Source organism: Pipistrellus hanaki (assembly GCF_964339955.1).
Source record: "Pipistrellus hanaki genome assembly, chromosome: 2".
Lineage (NCBI taxonomy): Eukaryota > Metazoa > Chordata > Mammalia > Chiroptera > Vespertilionidae > Pipistrellus > Pipistrellus hanaki.
The window spans coordinates 69,900,324-69,915,224 of NC_140504.1; positions in this window are offsets into that span (position 1 = coordinate 69,900,324).

Below are 14,901 nucleotides of genomic sequence, written 5' to 3' on the forward strand. Positions count from 1 at the left end.
TATTCAAACAAAAGTAAAATATTTGAGTGGATTTTGAAGTTTGCTTTAAAAAAGGTATCCAAGAATGAGAAGAATGCCTTAAAAAATTTCACAATAATAATGATATCCAGAGGGAGACAAAATTCTAACGGATGCTTGTCACTAGCAAACAGAATGTTAAGAATTCTTCCTCACCATTGCAAATTAGAGAGCTAATACAAAATGTGTGAGAGTAGTTTTGGGAACTATATTCCCTGCATTGCATCAGAAATTTACAGAAATGTATAAATAGCTTTACTTACATGAACCAATCAAATGGTATGTAAAAGTTTATAGAGACTATCTTGTCTGTTTTAAAAATGCATGATTAATTCTCAATTTAGCATAGGTGCTTGTTAATACAATTAGAATTACAGTTTCAATATTTTCATCTCACATTTTAATATGGAAATTAAATAATATATTGCTGTCAGTGAATTAAGTTATGATATGCAATTTGTCACTAATATATTTGGATAATATATCCAGATGGGAATTCAGTTTTACAATTCACTTTTGCAGCACGATTAAGTCCATAATGTGCCATTTGATTCCCTTGATCGTAGTTTTATTTAGTATCCAGACCTAAGCTATGCTATATACTAGTATAATCAATTTGCTTATGCTGTCATATGTAAACATTAAAGTGATCATTCATATGATACTGCACTGATTTTAATTTCATATATAAAGCTGAGTATGTATCATCTCTGTGATATGAGGGGTAAATTATCATAAGAATTTTGAACTTAAGAATATAATACATTGAAAAAAAATTTGGAAGTACAATTGCTTGTTCAGTGTTTGGGTAGGGTGAGAATTGGAAAAAAGTTTTCACCATATCAGTTTTCATTAAATGATTTTTCTCAAAATTGATGAGTATGGCTACTGAAATTTTTCAGTAGATCCTCTATTTTTAGGACCTCTAATCTCTCTCTCTCTCTCTTTTTTTATGTTTTTATGAAGCAGGCAAAGTATATTCCCACTTACTAGGCCTGATTTTTTTTTTTTTGTAGGTATTGCCTCCATAGGTACTTCCTGAGAGTGAAAGTTGGCAAATAAGGTCAGAGAAAGGAAATTATAAAAGAAAGCCTTCATTAAGCATTGGGTGGAATTGTGTTGTAATAATCAGTTATTCTTTGGCACACTGTCCAAAGTAGAGAGTGTTCAATATAAAGGATATTTTTCAGTTTACAACATACTGTATGATGTTAGAGATGATGATACTTGCATTATTTTTAAAATTTAATTATTTTAATATACATTTTTATTGATTTCAGAGAGGAAGGGAATGGAAGAGAGAGATAGAAACATCAATCACAAGAGAGAATAATTGATGAGCTACCTCTTGGGGATCGAGCCAGCAACCCAGCCATGTGTCCCAATCTGGAATCAAACTGTGACCTCTTGGTTCAGAGGTCTATGCTCAACCACTGAGCCACAGTGGCTGGGCTTAATTAAATTCTTAATGTAAACACACACAGATAATCTTTGCAAAGTTACCTTGCTGTGAGCAAACATTTAAGCAGAATGTATAGTTAATATGCTCTTATAGAAAGCCAGATAATAATCATTTTGATATGGGGATTTATACATTGTATTTATATTTCAGCTCCTCCTTTTAATATGGCTTTTAATTTTCATTCAAAAGCTTAAAGTTTATAGGAAATTAATTGGTACCAATCAGTAGCTTGTATTAGACATGGGCAGTGACAGACTGAAATGAATCAGATTCACTGAATACCGTTTACTCTGTATTCACAGATATTAATATGTATTACCAAAATATATCCAATACTAAGTGTATCAGTTTACAAGGGCTGCTACCACTAAATATTATAGATTGGGTGAATTAACAACTGAAATAAATATTTCACAGTTCTGAGAGTTCCAAGTCCAAGATCAAGGTGTTGGCAGATTTAATTTCCTCTGAGGTCCCTCTCCTTGGCTTGGCTTGCAGATGGTCATTTTCTCACTGCATCTTCACAGGACCTTTCTTCTCTGTGGGCACATCCTTGATGCCTCTCTGTGTTTCCAAATTTCCTTTTCTAAGAGGACCAGTCAGATTGGATTTAGGCCCACCCCAAAGGTTTCCTTTTAACTTAATCACCCTTTTAAAGTCTCTCTAAATAATTCAACATATGAATTGGGAGGTGGGGGACAGAGGGAGGGCACATTTAAGCCCATAGTAGTAATATAATGAGTTCATATGCAATGAGATTTCTTATAATAGGACAATTGACATTTTGTTTTTTCTATGTTCTTTAATTTCACAATTATCAAGTCAACTGTGTATTACATATTCCAATAAAACTCTTTGGATTCATAAAGAATTATAATGTACTGAGACTGAATATCTTCTATTTCATAGAAGGGGTTCAGACTAAGGTGACACATTATGATTTACTTGTTTAAAAAAGGCAAAGTGTCATATTTATATTAGCAAATGCTTTCTCTCACTATAAAATTACAATAGGATATCAATTCCATTGTTTGTTGGTTTATCTTATAATACTTAAAGCTGATGATAGATTGTTTCTAATCTCAATGTGAAAATGTGGAGCATCTTACACACATGCTTTTATTTAGACTAAAATGTGTAATGAAACTTGTTCTATTGATGTTACTTTTTCTATTATTTCTACTTCCTTTTCTTGCAAAATTATGCTTCTACCACTTTTTTCTGCTTATTGCTTTTTATTGAAAATACTTTCAAATTCTCTGTGAATGTTTCACTTAAACACTAGCCAGATATAAACACACTTCTTATAATATATAAGAGTGTTTAGAGCACTAGAATCCCAATTCTAGTTGTCATAAGGTACCTATATGAACTATGTAACTCACATAAACCATGTGTGAAGGTTCTCTTTTCTTAGGTCTATGGAGCTGGCTAAAGTTGTAATGATAATACCATTTATACATATATACATATATATATATATACAGAGAGAGATCATTTTATAGGTAGATGATTAATAGACATTATAAACAACTTAAATATGCAAAAGGGGAAATTTTTTAAGAGGTAAGCACATCAGATTCTAATCCCATTGTCAGTTAGCTCTCTAGAATTGGTTTTGACCATTGTAGACTGTTTGTAGCCTACAGACTCTGCTTGGTTGGTCACGATCTCTGCTGCACCTCGCATTTCATTCTCTACCGGTACCATCTGCTCTAAGATGTCTGCTTCCTGCTTCAGAGATTCTAATTACGAGTCCCAGAGAAGCATTAACAGAGGCTGGTTAATCCGCCAGACACCTGTTTAAACTTGCGTCTCTCTAACTCACACACACACAATGTCTGTGCTTTCTGTTATTTCCATTCTCTACTTGTGATCAGCATTACTCTTTAAATTGTGATGTGAAGGTGAAATCCAATCCCCTTTTATAACAGAAATCTATTTTGGTCAAATTTTCCATCTTAAAAATAGTTTTCTTTCTGCTGAAGTAAAAGACTTTCTCTATATTATTATAAACAATATCTACAAGTAACAATAGCTCAGGACCATTCTCTATGAATTATTTTCTTTCCAATGTCCCTTACAAATCAAGCTGATCATGTCATTGTATTTTTTATAAAGAAAGCAACCATATAAACAAATGCTTATAGCTCTTTTGAAAAGTTTATTGAAAAGCCTGATAAGATAAAAATCAAACAGACCCTTCAGCATTATCATACATCTCTCTCAAAGATTAATAGTGTGCTAGTATGGAGCAAGGTAAAATCTTTGAACAATAGGCCACAACCTGGAATTATACATTTCCAGCGGAGAACAATTTTACTTTGTATACCTGAACTATATTGCATTTCAGAGTATAAAATGAGAGTGTCATAAAGTGTAGAATTATGAGAAAAACGTATTATCCCTAGCAGAATAAAATGGAAAATAGTCATTAATTCCCTCCATTTCTGGGCAGGGGTGATGCTTTCTAAATGCTTTCTGCTCTCTATTCTCATCAACACAAGTTCTCTATCACTTATTTCAAATAACCTGAAACAATTAATTATTTTATATGCTTTAAATTTTGCATTAGAGTGTGTCCGTGTTTTTGTTGGCAAATAGCAAGAACATTCTTAAAAAAAAACAAAAACAAAAACAAAACTTTATTGTTGACACTATTACAGATGTCCCCTTTCCCCCTATCCCTTTGCCCACCTCCACCCAGCCTTCACCCCACCTTCCCTCTGGCCATCACCACACAGTTCTCTGTGTCCTTGGGTTATGGATATACATGTTTTTGCTAATACCTTCACCTTCTTTCATCTGGTTCTCCCTTCCCCCACCTCTCTAGCATTCTTTAAATCATTCAAAGAGGAAATTAATCTATCAGCTGCTATTATGAAGTCCATAGAATCTTAAGGAATGCCTGAGTTCTAGCTTTAATGACTCACAGTCAGGAGCAGGAAGAAAATGAGAGTGGAAGCATACTGACCCCAGCCAGTGCCAGTGACATACACTGCGGTTTGCGCTGCACATGCTGCCCCTGGGCACACTTGCCAGAACTACTGCCAACCAGCGCTGAAATTGGAATGTTGCTGTAGTGACACAAATCATGATAGTGATTTCTATGTGCTGCTAGCTTCTCCACATGACCAGTTTCCAGATTAAAGGTCCATGTATTGATTATGGTTTTGTAGAGCCTTCATTAAATCTATGCATTCTGAGAAGAAAGACATATTTCTACATTTTTTTTCTTTGGGAAAATTCTCAAATATACAATAAATATTTAATCATGACATGTGGTCAAACATAACAAAAATGTCTATTATATAGAGTCAATGCAGTTGGTATATTTAGTTACTCCTTTCAAGCTGAGCTTTAAAGTGGAACAGCGGAACACAGCAGAATCATCACTCGTCATGAAGTCTAAAGAGACAAGAGAAAGATATGTTGCAATTAGTGTTTCTTATAGGTGCAGCAGGTGGGAAGCATATTATTGAAAAGGATAATATATATATTATCTAAGTAATATATAATTATATATATATATATATATATATATATATATATAAAATCTAAGTAATATAGTTTAGTACTTCATTAATATTTAGCTATCTTATTTGCCTTAATTTCTAAAGAAAATATTTTGATTAGGGACAAAAATGTATTATAAAATGATTAGTTCTAAATCTCTATTCTATAGATTTATGTAATTGTTTAGTTATAAAAGTAGAAATTGTTATTTGTTCCAACTCACAGAACTGTATTGTGTATGTTGCTGTTGAATTTATCAGGTTTTGTATTACTATCCATTCAGAGTCAGTTAAGGTAGAAGTTGGTTTACTGAACTGAACTGTCATCCAAGGAAAGCAAGAGAAGGGATAATGAAGGTAACTGAGATGAAGTACAATGGGCTCACAAAGTTGACTGTTTTCTCTTCACCCCTTTTACTCTGTAAGTCATCACCCAACATCTGATTGAGATAGGCTTGATTTAAAAGATTGCATATGGATAGAAGTATGTAGTGATTTTGATGGTTTGAACAAGGCTTCAGATAAGCTTTCAGTTGCATTTTTTGTGTGTGTAACAATGCCATTTCCTGCAGCAATTGATATAACGTTCGTATTTTATGTGATATAATGAATTCAGTTTCTTAATATTCATTTTAAAACATTTTTACTTTTAAAAATGCATTATTCACCCAAAAGGCTAAGGTCATTGGTGGAATAGCTAGGATGGTTTATTTCAGTCAAAGTCAAAGAAGATACCCTTTTGTGAAGTCAAAGAGTTAACTAAAATGCCAAGATGACATATTGAGTGTTGAGTGGTATGTTGTAAAACCTCCGGAGATAATAATTTGTGTAAATAATATATTTATGCTTAATTATTGTTCTTCAAGAAAATTTTATTACCATTAAGACATTTTTCCTTTAATAATCTAAACCATATACTCAAATTCCTTGTATAAGGGTCAGCAAATAATGTATTTTATTTAGTATCCCTTCCAATATAAAAGGTGCCATTTTATTTATGCACATATATAAGATTTTGGTCAAATTATTCTTCTTAATCATATGATGTCATGTTAAACAATCAACAAGGCTTTGTATTTCGTTAGAGGTGTTCCCAGTGTGTGATTCTAAAAGGTTGTTCCATTGTAATATATGTGATACTTACATGAATGACAGACCCACCAGGGTTTATTCTAGATGCTGTGGGCAACCAAGTGTTCTCTCTATGTACCCTTTGCCATTGTTTTTATTGTTATCCTGTTTGAAATTTAAAACCATCTTGGGAACTTGATTATTTGTTGTTGTTGTTTAGTCTTTTCAAAACAAAAGGCATGAAATATCTGGATTCTTTGCTTATGCAATAACTTCTCCATGATATACTCTTCTTTCTCTTTTCTAGGTTATTTAAGTTTTGACAACCATCTCCTTTCTTAGATTCTACCACGTAATTCATCTGTTCCTTTTTAGCAGTTTATACTTTTGTTCACATTACTTTTTCATTTGAGTTGCCTCCCTTTTGTATTTCTGAACAGAATCTAATTATAGTCATTTATTTTAAAAAGCAGTTAATAATACAGTAATAGGCTATTTCTTTTTCCTTTGTAATATTCCTATAAATATGTAGTTTATATTTTGCCCTGAAATTTTTTTTTCATTGACTTTCAGACAGAGTGGTACAGAGGGGGAGAGACACAGAGAGAGAAACATTGATGTGAGAAAGGCACATCAATTGGTTGCCTCCTTCACATGCTCTGAACAGGGTCTGGGCCTGGGATCAAGCCTGCAACCAAGGTGCTTGCCTTTGACTGGAATTGAACCTGAGACCCTTCAGAGCACAATTAATAGCATTATTTCTAGAAATTCAGGCTATACTAGAAGTATAGAATGACATTGTTAAACTCGGGCAGATTTGACATTGACATTTTTGCTGTGGAGTTTAATTTACAAAATACAACAACATAACAACACAATTTGCAAAAGCAGAAGATATTTTAAAATATATTTTATTGATATTTTACAGAAAAGAAGAGAGAGTTGGAGAGATAGAGAGTTACAAACATTGATGAGAAAGAAACATCCATCAGCTGTCTCCTGCACACCCCCAACCAGGAATGTGCTCGCAACCAAGGTACATGCCCTTGACCAGAATCGAACCTGGGACCTTTCAGTCCACAGGCTGACACTCTATCCACTGAGCCAAACCGGTTTCAGTGAGAAGATATTTTTAAACTCTAAATTTTATGAAATAAAAATATCACTTGAGCCCAGCCGGCATGGATCAGTGATTGAGCATTCACCTGTGAACCAGGAAGGGCAGGGCACAGGCCCGGTTGGGGCTCAACTTCCAGTGTGGGTCATGCAGGAGGCAAGCTAATCAATGATTTCTCTCATCATTGATGTTCCTATCTATAACTCCCCTTTTTCCTTCCTCTCTGAAATCAATAAAAAATACATATTTTAGTCACATGATTGATTTTTTCCCATGAAACATTCTATTAAGATCTTTACAAAAACAAATTTCAAATTCACCATAACTCCCACTGTGTCTGTATTAAATGTCATTGAAGCCCAATAACTAAAACTATTTTATCCAAAATAAACCTATGATCATGGATTTTTAATTTGATGTGTCATGTGAACACCAAAATCTGGCCCTGAACCTTTTCTCTTAAGCTTTTCCTTTCTTTCCTTGTTCACAGATGGTCTGTGTATCTAGCCCTCCACTTGTTTTTCCAAGGCCACTTGTTTTGCTGTTGTTTAGTTCAGCAATACATTCATTTTGTGTTTTGTGGGCTGTTGATATTAGATGTAAAATGGAGTGAGTTTTGCTCCTGAGTATGGAATGGAGTGAATGGAAAGGTGGAGAACTCTTGAATACTTATACATGTTTTATTTTAATTCTTTAAAATGCAGAGAAAGAAGAACTGGTTATGTGTAAGAAACAGATAGAAAGTAACAAATGAAGTAAGATTGAGAGATTGCAAGATGGGATGTGAATCAAGGCTGTGTGGGAGGGGTGGATTAGAGAAGAACTCCCCTTGTATGCCTTAGTAGGGGAGCAGTCAGTAAGGGCAAGTTCATTGCAGTCTTGTAGGTGGAAATCATTCAAATTTTCATCACATTGCTCAACTCTATGAACACTATGGAAAAACATCTGCTAAAATAAAATTGGTACAGGATGTTAAAAATGCTTAAATAAGAATGGAAAAATTTGTAATATTGTATAAGGGAAGAAAAAATAGACATTGTAGGATTGTCAGGATCCAGCCAATGTGGACCAAAAATATATATATAAGTATCATCTGTGAGTGTGGGTGGATTACTCTCTGAATAGTGTTTAGTTTCAGAGGATAGAGAAAGATTTATCCGGGGTTGGAATTTTACCTGGCGGTATTAAAAAGGCAATATAATTAATAAGAGAGTAGACACACTTGGATAGAAAACAAAATAACAACACAAAAACACCTAAGTTGGAAAGAGGGAAATGGTTCAGGACAAATGGGAAAAAGAGTAACTAATGATATAAACAGCTTTGAAAGATCAAAGAGCAGTGTTCTTGTGAGGAACTATGTGAGAAAGCTAGAGATACAGGAACTTGTGAAATTGGGCCGCCTGAAGACATCCTTTTGGAGTTGTTTCAGAGTTGTTGTGGTGGTTACAACTGGGGGATTCTTCTAGCATTTTATAAGTAGAGGTCAAAATGCTACTAAACATCCTACAATGCACAGGACAGAACTCTCTTCCCCACCTCCTCAAAGAACTATCTGATCCCAAAAGTAAATAAGGCCAAGTTCAAAACCATGTCTTAACTATTATTGATGCATTTGATGTTATGGAAAGAGGCACCATGGGAACAGACCAAGTCTTCCATCCTCGCATTTGCACACATTGGGTCTAGTAATAATTAATGTCGTTTTTAAACATTCATTTAAAATCTTGCTTGGCGTTGACTTGTATTGACATAACCTTCAAACACGTGGTATCTACAGAATGTGTGAAGTGCAATTAACAAGTTTTGCTTGAAAAAGTTTGTGTTTGGTTTGGTTTTTGTTGCAAAACTAGGGCTAAGAAGATGGCGGATGAAGAGCATATTCGGCACTGCATGCTTTACGAGTTCCAATTAGGAAGAAAAGCAAGTGAGGCTGCAAAAAACATCTGTAGTGCTCTTGGTCAAGATGCAGTTAGCGCCAGAAAATGCCAGCGTTGGTTTGAGAAATTTCACGAGGGAAATTTTTCGTTAGATGACAAGAGTGGTTGAGGCCGTGTGTCCAATTTTGATCAAGAAGCTCTTCACGCTTTTTTGGTGCAAAATCCTCAAATTACCCAACAAGAGCTTGCGACAACTTTAAAGTGCTCACAAAAAACAATTTCCAATCAATTGCTTGCACTTGGCAAAGTCCAAAAGTTTGGAAAATGGGTTCCTCATGAGTTGACCAACAACAACCATAATCAAAGAGTCACAATTTGCAGTTCGCTCCTCTCTCGTCAAAACCGTTTGCCGTTTTTAGAGCAAATTGTTACCGGAGATGAAGAATGGGTGCTGTATGTTAATTTGAAAAGGCGGCCTCAATGGTTGGACAAAAATGAGGCTCCGCAGCCCACACCAAAACCTGACTTGCATGCGAAAAAAGTGATGTTGTGTGTTTGGTGGAATTTTAAAGGAATTCTTCATTATGAACTTTTACCATCTACCCAAACCATTACAAGTGCAGTGTATAGTGCCCAATTGGAAAGGTTAGCCCAAGCCTTAAGAGAAAAAGAACCCGCGCTGATTAATCGCAAGGGCATAATTCTTCACCACGATAACGCACGACCGCATACTGCAAGAATCACTGCTGAAAAACTGCGCCAGTTGGAATGGGAAGTTCTCCCTCAACCTGCATATTCTCCTGATATTGCCCCTTCCGATTGCCATTTGTTTCGTTCTTTGCAAAACTTTCTTCTTGGAAAAAAATTTAATAATGAAGAATGCCTCAAAAATGCATTGACCGAATTTTTTGCATCAAAATCACAAGAATTTTACAACAGAGGGATTAAAATGCTTCCAGAGCGTTGGGCACAAGTAGTAGAAAATAACGGCAACTATATTGTTGATTAAATTTTGTTGTATTGTTTAAATAAATTCGATTTAAAAAGTATTAGAAAACGAAATTAATTATTACTAGACCTAATAAGTTATGCTGAGAAAGCAAACTTTCTGGTTGAATATCCTACAGCAAATAAGCAGTCTCTGTTGTGCTTCCCAGAATACACAGCCACAGCTCAAGGACACCAGCTTCTCCTTACTAGGTGACTAATCAGGTGAGAGAAAATAAAGCTATAGGTTGTGCGAGGTCTTTCCTTACAACAAACTAATTAAGCCTAATCTATCGATATTGTATTTTCATTCTATGAGAGAGAAAAAAACAAACAAACAAACAAAAAAAAACAACAACACAGTTTTTTTTGAGCAAAGGCTTCTTCAGGCTTTAACAATATTAAAGAGTCCTCAGTAGAGAAAAGCCTAATCATAGAAAGGAATACAAATGTAAACAGCCAAAAATGAAAGTGGTTTGTACACTCTGGCTTGTATGGTTCCGTTGGTTGGAGCATAGGCCCCTGCACCAAAAGTGGGTGGTTTGATTCCCAGTCAGGGCACCAACCCAGATGATGAGTTCAATCCCCAGTGGGGGTGCCTGCAGGAGGCAAGCAATTGATGTTTTTTACTCTCTCCCTTCCTGTCTCTGAAATCAATTTAAAAAAAATGGTTTGCATATTTGGACAACATCCGCTTTTTAGGGTTATAAATTAAGATACCTAGACAGGGAAAAGGGAAAAGTCTGAACTATATTTGTTGCTCACCAATAAAAGAGTCTCGGACACAAAACTGTCATTCGAGAAAAAATCAGTCATCTCGCAGTGGGTGTTAAAATACAAGCACATGTTTATTATTCAAAACCTTCTTTCTTCATTAACACACAGCATGCCCAGCATATATTACAGTGCTTTTTTATGAAGATACTCAATGGTTCACTACATAAAGAAAAAAAAAATCTTTGCATTTCGAACCAGTGTGTTTAAATTACATTGTGACTGTGGCTCACCTTTTCTTCTTATATATACTTATTTTAAAAATAACTTCAAATACAAACTAGAGAGGAATTGAATTTTCTCTTATATTTTTAGATGTTTCTTAAAAGTGAAAAATAGATAAATGGCTATCAGAATATTTAACAGTGGAAAAGGAAACATTAAGAGTTCACAAGCACCCACAGAAGTTATCCATTAATTCCTCAACCTAAAGAAAACTTCTTAACATGTTCATGTATTATACAAGGTTGAGCTCAAAAGACAATTTAGAGACTTTCATTTAAGCTATGTCATAAATATTTTAGGCATGTAAATATCACTTAAAAGTATTTTTAAATATCTAGTGCATGATTATGTAATTAGAAAAATCAGTCATGTTCATTCAAAAAATAAATAAATAAATTTTATCAAATACAAGAAGACTCATCTAAATACAAAAATTTCTATTAACTACTGATAATATTTTAAGGTACACTCCATAATGTTTTATGCATGTATCTTTATTGAAAATTTTTATTTAACATGTCATGTATATAGACATTATGGTTTATAGTTTGCTTTTTCTCCTCTAAATAATATCATTAGCAAGTTTAAACATGTTTAATCATTCTTTAGAATATTATTTTGATGATTAATAGTGTTTGCTTCACAGTTAACATTGCTGTTTGTTTTTTTTAATATATCCTTATTTTGGACTTTATAATTTCATTATTTTTAAATTCTAAGTAATGTTTCATAGACTATCCATATAACAAAACTTTTATTCACATATACATTACTATTTTTAAATAAATATCTCTGAATTACATTGCTCTAATGAAAAGAATGCACCTTTAAATAATTTTTTATACATATTGAAGTAGCGCTCTTCCAAAAAACTTGTGCTAATTATACTCCAAAGCAGTGAATGGCATTTTAAATATCTGATAAATGCTTCTCTCTGAACTCTCTCCAGAGTAATAGTGTTGTAGCTCATTAATTAAACATTCATGCATTTGAGAATGTCAGTTGTATTCTATACAGAGCTTTAAAAATTCTTTAAACATATTATCCTTTCTTTTAAAGTATTTACATCAAAATATCAAATAATTAGAGAACATTTGTGAGGCAGAATATGAAGTTCAAGACAATATTATTTTCAAATTTTTCAAAAATGTAGAATGATAGTGTGATTAAGAAGCTATTTGAATGCTGAAAAATTAATATACTTTGAAGACATTTATAAGTTCAAATGGACACAAAATATTATGAAGGACATTTTAACCACTAAAAATGGCAAAGTAAATAGTTACAGATTGTAGTGAATATGTGCTAGAGTTCCTACAGAGGTAATTCTGCATAGAAAGTTATCATTGGAACCATTAGAGATGGAAATAGAATAGTGACTTTGTGAATTGTGATTGAAGAGTGGTAAAAGCTAAAGACTTACCTTTTATAGGTTTGGTGAGCTTACCTAGGAGTTTGTCATCAAGTTGCCCCATGAGATAAAGAAACTAGGAGGGAAATCATGTCTAAAATAACCAGCGAAGTAAAGCTTGCTTGAGAAAATAAATTGCCAAAGAGTAAATTCTATATCATAGAAGCCTAATATGTAAATCAACCAAATAGAGGAACTATTGGTAGCAATGATGTGCACTGACCACCAAGGGGCACACTCTCAAAGCAGGAGCTGCTCCCAGCCTACCAGCCCCAGGCCAGCCAAGGTTGGTGCCAATGGGGGTACCCCAATTGCCCTGCGGGTCACCCTACAGAAGGAGGCATCTGGTAGTGGCAGCAGGGGATAGGGCTGTAGGTGTGCAGTACCAGGCTGGCCAAGTGGGTGCCACTGGAGACTACCAATCACCCCACCAGTTACCCCACAGATCAGCCCAGATTTCCAGCCAGGCTTAGGGACCCTAGCTGTGCACTGGGCCTCTAATTTATATATATAGACACAATATGCCCATACCCCTTTTCTTATTATTGTAAGAGAGGTAAGCTATATGTACAGAGGCACACATATTTGAAAGTATTTTTAAAAATATTATCAGCAAGACAGAGGTGACATTTTTAATTTTTGAAATAAATATACACTGTCACCAGATATATAGAATACATGTAGAAAAATATATGAGTTACAATTCAGTGCAAATATATTAAATATTCATGTCAAATTGCAAAATTTTAGCAAAATAATGCTATGAACATAGGATTCTGGTTGTATTTTTTTAATTTTTTTTATTGATTATGGTCTCACATAATTGTCCTTATTCCCCCATTTCCATCCCAAACCCCTCCCTACATATGCCCCCCCGCCATTGTCCATGGCCACTGGCTAGGCCCATATGTATGCACACAAGTTCTTTGGTTGATCTCTTCCCCTTACCCCCTCCCCCCTTATTTTCCCTCTGAGATTTGAGAGTCTGATCGCTGGTTCTCTTTCTCTGGGTCTGTTTGTGTTGTTCATTATTTCCTCTAGATGTGTGAGATCATGTGATCCAAGAAATACCCTTGTAAGAACCTAAATCTGTTGTATTTTTAATCTTAATTTATTTTACATATATATAGAATATGTAAAATTCATATATATAATATATGTAATATTCATATATATAATATGAAAGGGTGATATGCAAATTAACCATCACTCCATCACAAATGTGGTGGCACCCATAGCCACAGGATGGCAGTGCCCAGTCCCATGAGCCTCACTGGAATCCCCCAGTCCTGGGGGTGCTGCTACTGAGAGCAGGCAGCAAGAGCAGCCTGGTTGAATGCTTGCTTTGTTGCCGCAACAATGAGGGCCTCTGGGTAGTGGGTGCAGAGCAGCTGGGCAGGATGCTTGCTTCATTGCCGAGGTGATACCCTGGTTGTGGAGGGCATCTGACAGACAGGTGGGAGCAGAGGCGGCCTGCAGCCTCTGCAGCTGAGCACAGGCCTGGAGAAGAGATGGCATAGATTTGTACATGGTAATGATTTATTATCCTTAATGTCAATGGAAAAAGTAGCATTTATTTAAAAGTTAAAATGGTGGTAATACCCTAAATGTCTATCAACATATCAAATCATAACTTTATTATTCCATAAAACTTTAATGGAGTTTTATACAATAAAATTGAATGAACAACCAAGATACATCCATCATACACATTATGTTGAATAAAATTGAACAAATTGCAGAAGAATAGATCTAATATAATTTAAAATCATGAATATTAAATGCACTTAAATTTAGAGAACAGGACTGTGTTACATAAAATATTGTAGAAGGTAATGATTACTAAAGGATGTGTGCAATATATATATATTTTATTCAAAGAGTGATAAATAATAAGATTCAAGTTCTTTTTTTTTAATGATTGTTTTCCAAGCTATAGGTTAATGAAATGGTTTTGATGACTTGACTTTTTATAATTTGTTGTTGTTAATCTTCACCCAAGAATATTTTCCATTGGTTTTTAGAAAGAATGGAAGGGAAGGAGATAAACAGAGAGAAACATCAATGTGAGAGAGACCAGTGATTGGTTGCCTCCCACACAAGCGCCAACCAGGGCCAAGGATAGAATCCACAGCAGAGGTATGTGCCGTTGGCCAGAACAGAACTCAGACCCTTCAGTCTGTGGGCTAAGGTTTACCCACTGAGCCAGAGCATATAGGGCATAAGTTTGTTTCGTTTTTGTTTTTAATCTGATGTGAAATAATACTTCTTTTGAGACTGACTTCTAAATATGTTTAATCAATATTATTTGATAATAAGTTGTGTTTTATTTACTTAATATTTTTATATGTTTATATTTTTTAAATATATTTTTATTGATTTTTCACAGAGAGGAAGAGAGAGGGATAGAGAGTTAAAAACATGGATGAGAGAATCATGGA